The sequence below is a fragment of the Lemur catta genome, chromosome 3, assembly GCF_020740605.2.
Source record: "Lemur catta isolate mLemCat1 chromosome 3, mLemCat1.pri, whole genome shotgun sequence".
NCBI lineage: Eukaryota > Metazoa > Chordata > Mammalia > Primates > Lemuridae > Lemur > Lemur catta.
In genome coordinates, this window is record NC_059130.1 from 55,483,902 (window position 1) to 55,498,430 (window position 14,529).

At 38.9% G+C, this 14,529-nt stretch overlaps 1 pseudogene; it reads left to right on the top strand.

The window, feature by feature from the left end:
- Nucleotides 1-7,825: 7,825 nt before the first annotated feature.
- On the top strand, nucleotides 7,826-14,156 carry LOC123634836 (annotated as a pseudogene).
- The last annotated feature ends 373 nt before the right edge of the window (nucleotides 14,157-14,529 follow it).

Genomic DNA, 14,529 nt, shown 5'->3' on the forward strand with positions numbered 1-14,529 from the left:
ATCTTCAAATAAAATTGAGACTTTTGTGATTAAAAAAAAAAAAGGAGGGGAGTCAACCAAATTCTTTTATGTCCATGTGCATATTAGCCCAAGATGTTTTTCCCATTACTCCTGTCCAAATATTAGAAAACTGACCGGAATCCCTAATTTAAAATTCCAGATCCATGATCCTGTAGAATCAAGCTGGAAAATATGGGATTTGACTTATTCAAGAGAACTAGTTTAAGATATAAACAAACTCTTCACAGAAAATGAAAAACAAAGAGCTGTTAAGTATATGGTCTAATGCTCACTTCAACTAAAACAGAAGAAATGGGATTTAAAATTATACTGAAGTATCCTCTTTTTATTTATCAGACTGACAAAGATCATTAAGTTTGATAAGGCCACTCAATGCATGATCAGGGTGTAGGGAATCAGGCTTGCTCATCCGAAACTGGAGGGACTATAAATCAGTACAACCTCTATAGAAGATAATTTGGCAATATCCACCCAAATTACAAGTGTGCATTTCCTTTGACCAGCAATTACATTCCGGGAAATTTATCCTACAGAAATAGTTTGCATATGTATGACACGTCATATGTAGGTTATTTTTTGCTGCAGCATTTTTAATGGCAAAATATTGAAAGTGCTTTACATTTTTATCAATTGAAGACTAGTTAAATGAATTACAATGCAATCATAAGAAAGAATATGATGCTCCCATTAAAAAAAGGATAAAGGCCGGGCACGGTGGCTCACACCTGTAATCCTAACACTCTGGGAGGCCGAGGCGGGTGGATTGCTCGAGGTCAGGAGTTCGAGATCAGCCTGAGCAAGACTGAGACCCCGTCTCTACTAAAAATAGAAAGAAATTATCTGGCCAACTAAAAATATATATAGAAAAAATTAGCCGGGCATGGTGGTGCATGCCTGTAGTCCCAGCTACTCGGGAGGCTGAGGCAGGAGGATCGCTTGAGCCCAGGAGTTTGAGGTTGCTGTGAGCTAGGCTGATGCCACAGCACTCTCTCTAGCCTGGGCAACAGAGCGAGACTCTGTCTCAAAAAAAAAAAAAAAAAGGATGAAGAAGCTCTCATGATCTGATATGGAAATTTTCCAAGATCAATTATTAAGAGAAAGAACCCAAGTCCAGAACAATGTGTGAGAACACTACCATTTTATGAAAAGGGAAAGACAATATGGCATAGAATATTTTTGAAAGGACTGACTAGAAAATGATAGTACTGATAATTCTTGGGAGGAGAACAGAACAGGGCATCTGGAGGGTAGCTCTGATAGCTTTTACGTATACTATACTTTTAATTTTGACCCTTGCAAATGTGCTACTTGGTTTTTAAGAGTGAATTAAAATTTAAGTGACTACATAATTTTAGCTATAATAATGAGAGATCATTGAAAGATTTCCTAAATTTCAACAGGTTTCTCTAGTAAATGTAAAGAGGAACCCTCACCCCTCAAAAAAAAATCATAACAAGAGGAATTACATTCCAAAAAAGATCTAGGAAGAGAAACTTCATAGCAGGGAATCGCTTTGTCCATGCTAGCAATTTATCTTCCCTGAAGCCACTATACAAAAATCAACCCAGATTTTCTTAAAGCTGAGCCCAATTTAAGATGCTCAGCTAACCTCTGCTAAATGAAGCCCCAATTCAAATTTGTAACAAAGCTTAAAAATCCAATGGTATCTTTCCCTTCCTGATTTTCAATTTGATTGTGAAACTCAGCAGGTGTAACATAAAATACAGAAGTTATTTTCTCTTTTGGCAAAGCAAAAATTATCTTCTAAGCTCAAAAATATATCAACATCCAGGCCGGGCGCGGTGGCTCACGCCTGTAATCCTAGCACTCTGGGAGGCCGAGGCGGGCGGATCGTTTGAGCTCAGGAGTTCGAGACCAGCCTGAGCAAGAGCGAGACCCCGTCTCTACTAAAAAAAAAAAAATAGAAAGAAATTATCTGGCCAACTAAAAATATATATACATAAAAAAAAATTAGCCGGGCATGGTGGCGCATGTCTGTAGTCCCAGCTACTCGGGAGGCTGAGGCAGTAGGATCGCTTAAGCCCAGGAGTGTGAGGTTGCTGTGAGCTAGGCTGACACCACGGCACTCTAGCCCAGGCAATAAAGTGAGACTCTGTCTCAAAAAAAAAAAAAAAATATATCAACATCTGTAACGTAGCACCAACAGTAAACCTAAATAATGTGAGCTGCACATTTCAAGTAGCTGAAATCCAGCATAGACAAAGCACAAGCCATATAACTGGTCGTCATGTAGCAACAGGGATTGAAATTTTATCCTAAGTAGCCCTGAGGGAAGCTGTTCACCTGAACAGATAGTTACCACTAATTTGCATCTGATTATTGGTTTATGCTTTATTTTAGCCCATTAATAAGAACGCTATTATGAGGTTAAGAATTCTACAAAAAAAAAAACCCTAAACTGGAAACCTCAGGGTGGATATTTCTGCAGGTTTTTGTGTGTTTGACTACATTTTTATAGAGAGGAGAAATTGCTTTTGAAATGTATTGTTCTGCTTTGTTGTTGTTGTTGTTGTTTTCCGTTTCTTCAGATGTGCTGCCGTCCATACATATGACATCGCCCGGTGCTGGAGATCCACAAACTATGATCACAGGCTCCCGTTTCCACTGACTGCAAAGGGCCTCCTACCTGCTCTGTACTGGGGCCACTCAGCCATTTCTATGCTCTGGGAAGATGTCTGACAGCCTCTTGCTGGATCAGGGCAGTTGAATTTTTCTTCTGCTCTGAAGAGCAGTCAGTTCCCATTTCCCTTATGAAGAAATTTCCTTTGTGAAATTCCAGGTTAAAAAAAAAAAAAAAAAAAAACACTTCCCAGTGTCTCCCTGGGAAGCCTGTTACATAAAGGGAATGTTCTCTATGAATTCACCAGCATTGACTTGACAGAATGAACATTCAGGGGAAAATTTTATCCGCTGACCTCAGTGTCAAAGAATTAAATATGTATATAAAAGGTAAAGTAAGGAAAGAAAGGAAATTTTTCAATTTCTAGTAAATGAACATCTTTCTATAAATAACAAAATATAATACCTTGAAAATACAGCAAGTCCCCACGTGGACGTTCCTTTTAAAGATATGAAAAGACTTTTTAAAAACAACAGCCAAATGGATACCCACACATCCTGAGAATTACCCACGAAGCTGGCTTTGCAGTAAGCTTTTAGTGCTTTTAGTTAGGATGAAAATGCTGGTTCATTTTTGGCTGGGTTCTCTATCCTGGAGGACATTAAAAACCAGCTTCACAACTAGCCTTTGCCACGAGCTCCCACCCCACTGCTTCCTCACTTCCGTGGACCTCACGATTTCCCAGACTGATGCAGCCGGCAGCCTGGAGCTGCCTATGATAATAACTGTGACACTCGCTTCTCTTCTGAAGTTGTAGATTCATTACAAAGAAAGCATTGCATCTTACTAGAGAACAAAGTTGATCCTACATGACATTGAACGTTTCTATCACTTGGTTACAAATGACAAATATAAGTTATATTTACAAACACACATACACATACACACAAACACACCCACGCACATCTACACCTGCAAATTCTACAAATTTGCTGTCTACCCTTGGGTGGCAACCCAAACCAATACTCATATTGGCCGCTACTCACAGTATACACTTTTAAAGGTACAATCTGCACTTAAGATATCTCTTCATCACGTTTATTGATTGCATTTGTAGCTTTCATTTTCCTTTTCACAAAATTCCCCCCATCAGTCTTTTATAGTTTTCTGGACATTCACTTTTTGAAACAAGCTGGAGCTCTGTGTACAAAATTGTATTCCAAACCTATGCTCCTCCTTTGGCACTTCCCTGGGTTAATAATGTCCAATCTGACTTTTAATTTGGTTAAATAAAATAAATAAATAAATAAAATGTCCCCAGGTTAAGACCCTGCATTCCAAGTTTCAGCCCAGAGTGAATTTGTATGGCCAAGTTATAAACCCCTGAAAATAGGAAACTAATGCCATGAGGATTTAAAATAATAGAAAATGTTTCACATAATATAAATCCATAAGCAGTGTATTATATTTAAGTCTTAATATCTACATACTTGGATTATCTTATATCTTGACAATCACACAAAGTAATCTCCCTCCCTCTCCCCCTTTCCTTTGACTCTGGGTTTCATTCCTATGTATTAACAATGCTCTGGGCCATAAAATACTGTATTAATATTAGTTTGTCACAGCAGACTAAATTTAGAACAACTCATTAATATGGGAGAGTTAAAGGAAGTCAGCCAAGAGTATCAGGGACTATAAGCTCTTAAGGCTATAAGTTATGCAGATATGCCACTTGAACTGGAGAGCCAGCCATTCTTTTTGTTACTAATAAGAGATTCTATTAGTTCTAAGCTGATTCTAATTCTAATTAAGAAATGTGGGAAAAAGCAATTTTGCCTTTGTAGGTATAGTTGATGTGCAACTAGAATAAGTCTTATATCATCCCGCTTGGTTTCCTGGTCGTATAAGATTAGTGGCACATGCATGGAATGAATATTCTTTCTGCCATCCGCATTAAAAAAAAACTTCACTGCTGTATTTGGGATGGCGTAATCATAATCGATGTTCCTGGAAGAAGTCTAGTAATCAGTGCTTTTTCAAAGCAAACCTTTTGAGGCTCCGAATCACCCCAGTTGTACAAAAAGTTTTGACTTTCTACAAATAAAAAATCTTTCAAATGGATTTTCTGGACCTGTTATGCCTTTCTTTGGGCTTGTCAAATATTAATTTTTTTTAAATTTAGTCCCTTGCTAAGCTACAAATATTCATGTTTAACACCAAGTAGCAGTTCAGGAGCTGACGACTTGGTATGTACCTTTTGAATGATGCATAGAAAGCAGCAGTTAGCACAAAGAAAAAGCCACCAGATTGGTCTCAGGGAAACCCAGTGTCTGAATTTTTCATGACTCCTCTAGCACTTAAAGAATAAAAAAACTGGCTACTAGTGTTGGGAGACCAATGTCAGGAAGGTCAGAGCCTGGAAACATGCAAGAGAATCCGGTCTTGCCTGGGGAAAGTGAAAAGGGATTTAAGCTGCTTACGAGAATTAGAAGGAAAAAAATTTCTTTTGCTTTGTTTTGGTATTTGACGGACACCAGAGTAGCAAAACAAAACCTATAAAAAGGTATGCAGTCATACCTCTCTCTAGGGCTCCCTATTTTTATGTCTCTAAGGACAGCAAAACTTACCTTCTCTTTTGGGTTATGGGGCTCATTGTTAAACTTCCTCAAATCAGGCCTTTGCTGGAATACTTGCTCACTCTTATGGGCTCTCCCTCCCAAGGAAACCGATGAAGAGGGGAAAATAGAAGCATTCAATTATAATATTTGTTTCCCTGGATGTGTTTGCAAACATGTCCTGTAGAGGAGAGGGGCAACTGGGGAAGATGATATCTTAATTAAATAGATACCCAGTGACTTGAGACTGGAAAACATTCTTCCTTTGATGGACTTTTCTGCATTTTATGATGATTTAGAGAAAATCTCAATTGAGTCCAGGAAAACAAATGAGTAGCTCCTATGGAAGGAAAAAAAAATTACAGTGTTTAAGCAACTGATGACTTCACCTGTCACCATCTCATTAAGCTCTTAATGAGTTCTTTTCTATTCTTGGTCACATCTGATTTTTTTTTTTTAATATAAGTCCCTTTGAACAGCTGGGAGTAAGAATTGCCTTTGATCACTGAATTCTTCAGAATTTTCAGTCAAAACGAGGCCATTTCCATCCTGACTTGGGGTATTTTTATGAGTTTATTTCCCCCAAGTACATTCCTGGGCATAGTTTTCCAGGCTGAGAAGAGCTTGAACAATTAATGTATACATTTTTACATAAATGTTTATAAATTTAACAAAGGGAAAGAGCTTTGCCACAAGAAGCCTCAGCTCTTTTGAAGGCAGTTTTCTAATGATGACCCTTGGCGTGTTGGACCACATGGGATTCCTCTGAGAAGAGTCGGATGAAAATTAGTCTATTCTCATTTCAAACAGAATTTTGCTGAAGTCCTGATCAGAGCATCAGCATGGAGTCCAGGGAGACAACACTCGCTACTTGATTCACTCCGCAGCCTCCCTCTCCTGGTAATTGTTGCAGGAACACATAGTGACAAGGCTCTAGGATGTGAGCGGTCTGGATGTACTCCGGCTGTTACGCTCTGTTTAAAGATTTAAACCATCAGGGTATGATAAGGCTTTTTGATGTTCATTGAACACGGAGCTTGGGTACAGAAGAAGGGGAAAGGGCTTCACCAGAAGGCAATCATCTTTCAGAGCCACAGTGAGGCGGAGAGAGGTGGGGAAATCTCAGCCTCAGCATAGACGCGGAACAAAGGGAGATGAAAGGGCCGGGCGAGGCCGGGGCCAGCTCTGGCTGTGAGGCAGGACTCGCTCTCTGAGAGTCCCACGTCTTAAAACGCAGGGAAAGCATTTAGTGCTCCTCTTTCGTTAAAATACACTCGTGTTTCGGGGAGGGGGGAGGATAATGCCAGCTGTAAATTTGGGTGGCTTCAGTTGACCCTGGATTGAGAAGAGCCTCCCATGGCTTATTTCGAAATTGTTTAATGAGTGTTTACTTTGAGTCAGATGAATGTCATTTCCGGCACTCGCCCCTGCAAACCTGGAAGAGGACCTTCCTTAAGGTACATTTTTAAGATCCTCACAGTGTTTTCTTCCCCCAAAGGTAAATCCTGAATACTTGTCTTGAAGAACATAATGATCAGAAATGAAAGGGGATAAAAAGTGCCCCCTACAGAACCCAACCCAATTTTTTTCATATCCTCCTCCTTGGCAAAATATCAGTTTTTTTACCCGGTTCACAGCCGTCTCACGCCGTTACCAAGCCAGCACTTTGATTGTATTAATTAGACAGGAACCAAGACTTCTCCATTTTTGTCTCCCCAGCCCCTAGCGCAGGGTTTGCTACATGTACCAAAATCTTAAATGTTCATTGAGCTAATGAATGAATGAATGACCCTAGGAAATGGCAGGGTGGATATCCATTTATTTTCTGTGCCTCCATCCAAAGTTGCAGAGAAACGCTGCATAAAGAAAGCAAAAAGTTGTGTTTTTCCCTCTCGCATCCTGGGCCAGCAGACAGCAAGGCAAGGCATGGCTGACGGGAGCCAATGCTTTGGAATCAGACACACCTGGAATTGAAGGCCGCTTGGCCACTTGCTATAGGACTCTGGGCAGCTTATTTCACTTTCCTAAGCTTTATTTTCCCCCATGTGCAGAACAGGAATATTAAAAAGAGCTCCCTCTTTGGGGTGAAAAAATCCATGTAAAGCGCCTAGCACAATAACATGCAGTAAAACTTTCAAAAAAAATTAACTAGTATTGTTAACATTATTGTTAATAGTACTGCCCTTCAAAACACTTTCAGATATGGTAGCATCAGAAGGAGATTTTAGAAATATACAGTCATCAATGCAATGTAAAGGTGAGTCTCTATAGTGACATGAATAATATTAAATATGTGTTGTAACCTTCTGGCCTCCTCTGGTCTGACAATGTGCTCTTGTTCCCACCTCATGTAATTGTTCTCTAATTAGAGGCAAGACCTTCTCCTCTTAGATATCGGCAGGGGACTTGAAGTGGGTTTCACCAATCAAACAGCAGGAAACCAAAATGAATCCTGCCTGTTTTAACCTGGAAAATGAAAAACCAGTCAAAACAACAGGTACAGTCCTGTGCCCACTTCCTCACAGATTTCAGTTCAGCACAACGTAAAAACCACTGCTTCTGAGCAGGCAGAAAGGAAATGAGGCCAAAAACCCAATTTCACGTCATGAAGGCCACAGGCCCCCTGAGCCAAGGGCCCAGCCCCAGTGAGTCCTGTCCCCAGTTGAAGCTGTCAAACACCAGCTGCCAATACTCATTCACATCTATTATAAATCAACCCCTCTCACGTCATCCTCACAACCCAGTAGGAAAGGTATAGTTTACAGATGAAAAAATTGAGATGTAAGGTGATACTATCAAGAAAATGAAATTTACTACCATTTTCATTTATTTCTCTTTTAACATTTTGCTTAGCAACCTACTTGACTGGTCTAGGGCATTCAGTTTCGCTGAGACTGTACCAACCCCTCAACTTCTCTGGGTCTCAAGGTTACATCAGCATCACTGGAGCAGGGGGAGTGGATGCAGTGGTCCATTCTAGACCACAGTCCATGATTTGTGCCCCAGGGTTGAGCTCTCCCCAGCTGCTGCCTCCTGCTGGCACTAGAATCTCTGTGAAAACCACACACCTTATATAATGATCCTGCTCTCCAATTTCGCTGGCCTTCCTGCCTCTAATACTGGAAATGGGAGCATGCCAGCCATTACCATTACGGAAAGAGGCCATTTTAGCACAGCTCAAATCTGGGGAACACTATGGCCAAATAACTTGCCCCACGATTGAGGCATAAGGGAATAACTGTTTTCTTTTCTCTAGCACACTAACACAGAGAAAGTCAATCCTCTAAAAACAAATTGATTGATGATATAATTTAATATCTTCATAAGATTTCTAGTGGCAGAATCAATCTGCTGCTAGCACAACCATCTAAGGCAGAGGAAAAGAAAAATTGCACCAGTTGCTTTTCTTTTATCGCACTTCCGGGTGCTCTAAGAAAAAACTCTCTCCAGAAAATCAATAAGGCAGATTGTGCCCAGCAGTCCCCCATTACAGAATTAAATCCATATGCCAACACAAAACAACGAAGAGACCCAACTAGCAAGGGATCCATTTGCTTTGTTTGACTTTGGCTGCCAGGGAACGAGACCACAAGACTGGATGTAATTTAATGCAAACCTTGGCCTATCCTGGTCATGCATATGACTGACCCTCAGGGCACGACCATCAATTTTCTATTAAAGATCAGAGATTTGACATATCAAAGTCAACATCTAGCTGAATAACTGCAGTAACTTGATAATAATTCTTTTGTGGATTTCACAGTGGCTTTTCAGTAAAGTATCAGAAAGGTAGCCGATTTCAATCCTGACCTGGCAAGATCTGAATATGAAATAAAGGATTTCAGCTTGATCTCCCCATGATGTGAGGATGAATGTTCTGGTAAATGTTAACTTAGTGCTCTGAATAGCTCAGTAATAGATGGGTTTAGGCAGTAATAGGTTTAAAATGTCAACTTATTGAATAATAATTTCATGTTGTACAAATACTATGTGTAAGAAGGGATTTGTTTTGCAAATTTTGAAATAAATGAATGGATTTATAATGTCCTTGACTGTTTCACTGTTCTGATAAGAATTTTACAGAAGAATCAAAATTAGTTTGTGCCTTCTCTGGTCTTGTTGTTTTTCTGCATTTGTCTCGGTGTAGTCTTCATAATTACTGGGCCTCCCTGAATTCTGGTCTTTAATTGAGCTCTTCCCTGTTTTGGTCCCCAAAGCCAGGCTGATAGCATTATTTTCTAGTAAAGATAAAAACTCAATTATCCCTCCCTATAAAATGTTTCATGACACCAATAGCATAAAAACCTTTCACCAATCCAGCTGTAAAATGTTCAACTGTTCAAAACATAAGAACTGAAAGAAATTCTGTTTCCATAACTGAACTCAGCCCTTCAGTCCAATTATAAGCTGACAGCTCTATAAATCCTGGTGGAACACAAGTGTGGGTAAAACCGAATTGTGATTGGGACACTGAGGACCTGGGACAAACGCCTCTACCACAGGCTGTGGAAAAGGTCCCCAGATTCTGCAACTAGCCCCCCTCACACACACACACACACACACACACACACACTCTCTCTCTCTCTCTCTCTCTCTCTCTCTTCCAACCATCCTGTATGGAGTAAATAAGTTTGCTTAGAGAAAGAGAAGATGCCAAGAAATCATCCAGATGAGCTCTCTGAATACTTCAGGTCTTACTCTTCAGCCCCTCAGTTTCCCTCAGCTTCCCAGGAATCTCAGCAGGAGAAACCAAAGAGGCTCTCTCTTGCCCACCAACCTGGCACTCTGAGTAACTCTGGGTCTAATGGATGAAGGACGTCTCAATCTCCCACAAGCCAAAACCCCTCTCAGTGGTTTATAGATGCTCACACCTGGGCAATACCTGCATGAAATTGTCCTGGACGGATCTGTTCAAGCACTGAGCTCCATGATTGAGCACATCTCTCTCTGCACTGCAGCCACAGAGAGATCCTGTCCTAGTCTGGGTTCCCAAGAAGCTGACTATAAGACAAGGATGTGCTTGCCAGTAGTTTATTTGAAAGATGAAGAAAACATCAGTTAAGGGCTAAGTAAGACAGAGAAATGAAGGCAGTGACCATCTTGGGTAACTGGAACTTAGTCCCAGTGGGGACACTCTGAGCCAGTACAGAACGCAAGCTTTAAGATTACCCCACTCAAGGAGTGAGGGCATCAAAGTATTCATGCAACTCTCTGATCAGGTGTTGGTTGACACTGCTCCTGTGGGGCATTAATTTCCTGGCATTTCCAGCCTACTGTGTGGGTAGCCAGAGGGACTCAGGAGCCAGAGAAAGTCTTCAGAAAAAGATGTACAGGCTGAAAGTTGGAAGTCAGGGACTATGCTTAGAAGTGGAAAAAGAGAGGGATATGGGCAGGGCACCCACAGCCTCTGCTGTAGGCTCTGGCCTTTTATTAATTTTTGAAAGTTTTCTAATTTTTAAGTTATGAAACTAATATGGCTTAGCCAGGCATGATGGCTCATGCCTATAATCCTAGCACTCTGGGAGGCCAAGGCAGGAGGATTCCTTGAGGCCAGGAGTTTGAGACCAGCCTGAGCAAGAGCAAAAGCGAGACCCCATCTCTCCTAAAGATAGAAAAATTAGCCCGGCGTGGTGGTGCACAACTGTAGTCCCAGCTACTTGGGAGGCTGAGGCAGGAGGATCACTTGAGCCCAGAAGTTTGAGGTTGCAATGAGCTATGATGACACCACTGCACTCTAGCCCAGGTGACAGAGCAAGACTCTGTCTCAAAAAATATATATATATGTATAAATTTAAAAAAATAATAATATGGTTTGTGTAAAACAATAACAAATTTAAGCAGTGTAAAAAAGCACACATTTTTTTAAAGGCCTTTTTCCTCCTAGCCACTCAGTTTCATTCTCAGAGGTAACCACTTTTTATAGTTTCTTGTGACTTTACATGTAAAACCTATAAATAAAAGCACACATAGCACACATTGGTTGGACACCCTTTATATGCCAAACAAATAAGGTCATACTTGACATAATTTCCTGTTATTTGCTTTGTTCACATAATAATATATCTTAGACATCTTTGCAATATCAATACCTCTATATTTGTTTCAAACTCTTTAATGCATACTGGTATGAACATATCGTAATTCATTTAACCTACTCCCACTTGGCAGACATTTAAGTATTTTTTCCAACTCCTTTGCTATCACAGCTAATGCTGCAGCACTGTCCGCACACAAGCAGCTTATGTGCAGCAGACAATGCTGAACATCACATATATGTATCATATATGTATCACATTTATCATGTATATGATAGATATGTGAATTTATCACATACGTATGATAAATTCCTACAAGTGGAATTATTCAAAGAATATGCACATTTTAAAATTTGACAAATCATGCCAAAGTAATCTCTAAACAATATTTCACCAATTTATACTTCTACCAACAGTGCGTGAGTGTACCTGTTTTCCTATCATGTCTATGCCGACACTGGAAATGATCACGCTTTTTAATCTTTGGATAGTTAATGGGTTAAAATGGCATAACATTGTCTTCATTTCTTCTATCGTGAGTGAGGTTACTCAACTATATTTCTTTGCATCTTCTCATCCATCCTTCTAGTATCCTCTTAGTCTTTTTCTCATTTTTGAAAACACCCTTTATAAGCAACTACTTTCCCAGTTTGTGTTTTGTCTCTTATTTTTATGTCTTTTTTCTGCTGTGTAAAATTATTAAATATCTATGTTGTCAAATTTATTGTGTTTTTAATGATTTCTAGGGTTTGTGTCTTACTTAGAATAATCTTCCTCATTCAAAATTATTAAAAAACGGACTCAATTATGTTTTTTCTAGAACATTTATGGTGTGATTTTTATTTAGTATTCATTTTGGTGTAAGGTACCAAGTAGAAACTCGGTTAAAAATTATTTTTTTGCGATCAGAGAAGGTGGCCCTGAAGATGGTGCAGAAGGACCTGTGGCATCTGTGAGCTTGTTTGCTGTGTTTGCTGGTCAAGACTATATGCCAGTTTGAATACGACAGTTGTGACAATTGTAATGCATACCTAGAGAAGAAGGAAAAGCAAGAGATGGTATATGACTACACCAGCTCTTCCTTTGATGGAATCATTGCGAATGATGAGTCCAGAGGACAGCTGGGTCTCTACGTGGCAACGAGTCAGTAACTTTAAGCCAGGTGTGTATGCAGTGTCAGTCACTGGTCACTTGCCCCAAGGAATCTTGCAGGAGCTGAAAAGTCAAGGAGTGGCCTACAAATTCACAGATACTGCTATAAAGACCAAGCAAGATGCAGGGCTGCCAAAATCTTTGCTCTCCACCTCCTTTGATGTGGAACTAAATGGGCAGAACTTCAAATACTCCCCACCTTCCAACTCTGAGACTCAGCAGACGGAGAGAGCAGAACATCATGTCCCTAAGCCATTTTATTGTCTTTGGACTACTGATGGGGGTGGGAGGGATTTGGGTTGGTGGATTACTAGAAACTGAATTGAGGGGAGAGTAGGATGCTGATTCTCCTATCCACAGCCCAAGGCTGTGCCCGTGCCCATGGGTAGGACTCTGGGTCAAATGCCAATAAGTATAAACTCTAGAAAAAAAAATTCCTTTTTTCCAAATGCCATCTCAATTTCCTACAACCAAATCTTTTAATGATTAATCAATAATTAATTTGAAATTTCTTTTTCTCAATAATCAATTACTATATGAATTTAATTCTATTTGTTATCTATTCTGTTTTAAATGTTATAGATCTGTAATACAGTTTATTATCTGGCAAAGATTGTCTTCTCTCCTTAATTTCTAGAATTTTTCCATGTTTATTTTTTAAAATAAACTAGAGTATCACTTTGTCAAGATCAAAACAAAGTTGGTATTTTTATTGGAATACTTGCTTATCTAAATTAATTTAGGGAGTACTAGCATGTTTACAATATTCATTCTCCCTACCCAAGAACAAAATTTTTTTTTTCATTTATTAGTCTTGTTTTATGTCCCTCAGCATAGTTTGTTTTGCTGAATTGTGATTTTGTACCACAGAGAGTTAAGTGGAATAATTTTTCCCAATTATAACAAACTATTACCATGTTCTCCCTTGAAAAGACAAAGTTTTCTTCATAGATGTCCTATATCTTCCTTGTTGAATTTATTTCTAAGTAATCACATTTATAGCTTTGTTAAATGTTTCATCCCATTATATTTTCTAAGTTATTGTTTCTGTGTTAGCTATTGACTTTTTTAGTATTAATTACACACCAGCAACCTACTGGATTATCTTATTGTCTCTAAAGGTTTTTTTCCACCCAGTTGATTTTCTTGGAGTTTCCAGATATATAATCAGTAATACATCAAGTAGAAATAATAATTTTTGTAAATCTTTTCTCTTGTAATATTTATATATCAATTATTTTTCTTTTCCATTTGCATTGGCTAGTATTTTTTAAACAATGATAAGCAATAACGATGACTGTTGGCAATTTGTCTTGTTTCTGACTTTAATTAGAATGCTGCTAGTATTTTAATACTAAGTATAATGCTGAATTTTAAATAAAGGGTTTTTTTATTATGTTAAGGAAGAATCCATCTATTGTTACCATAAAAAGAGTTTAATTCAGGCGTACGTGTCTAATTTTTCAAATATCTTTTCACTATCAAGGAGTTTTTCTCCTTTGACCTATTTATATGGCAAATTATATTAACAGATTTCCTAATAATAAATTATCCTTGAATTCATACAATGAATTTATTTAATAACATTCTATTGCTGTTGCATTGGATTCCATTTGCTATATTTTATTTAGGATGGTGTTTTTTAATTCATTGGTAAAGTTTGAGCATATTTTTCCTTTTTGTGCTTCTTTGACAGACACCATCATGCACCACAAAATGATGTTTCAGTCAGTGATGGGCCGCATATAAGACAGTTGTCCCCTAAGATTATACTACTATATTTTTACCATACCTTTTAGATATATTTAGATACACAAATACTTACCATTGTGTTACAATTGTCTGCAGTGTTCATTATAGCAACATACTGTACAGGTTTGTAGCCTAGGCTACACCATATAACCTAGGTACATAGGTGCAGCAACAGGCTACACAGTGTAGCCCAGGTGTCTCAGAGCACACCCTCTAGGTTTGCATAAGTATACTCTATGATATGTATACTCTATGGTAAGTATACTCTATGACATGTATACTCTATGGTAAGGTATACTCTATGATATGTATAAGTATACTCTGGTCTATACCGTCTAGGTTTGTATAAGTATACTCTACGATGTTCACA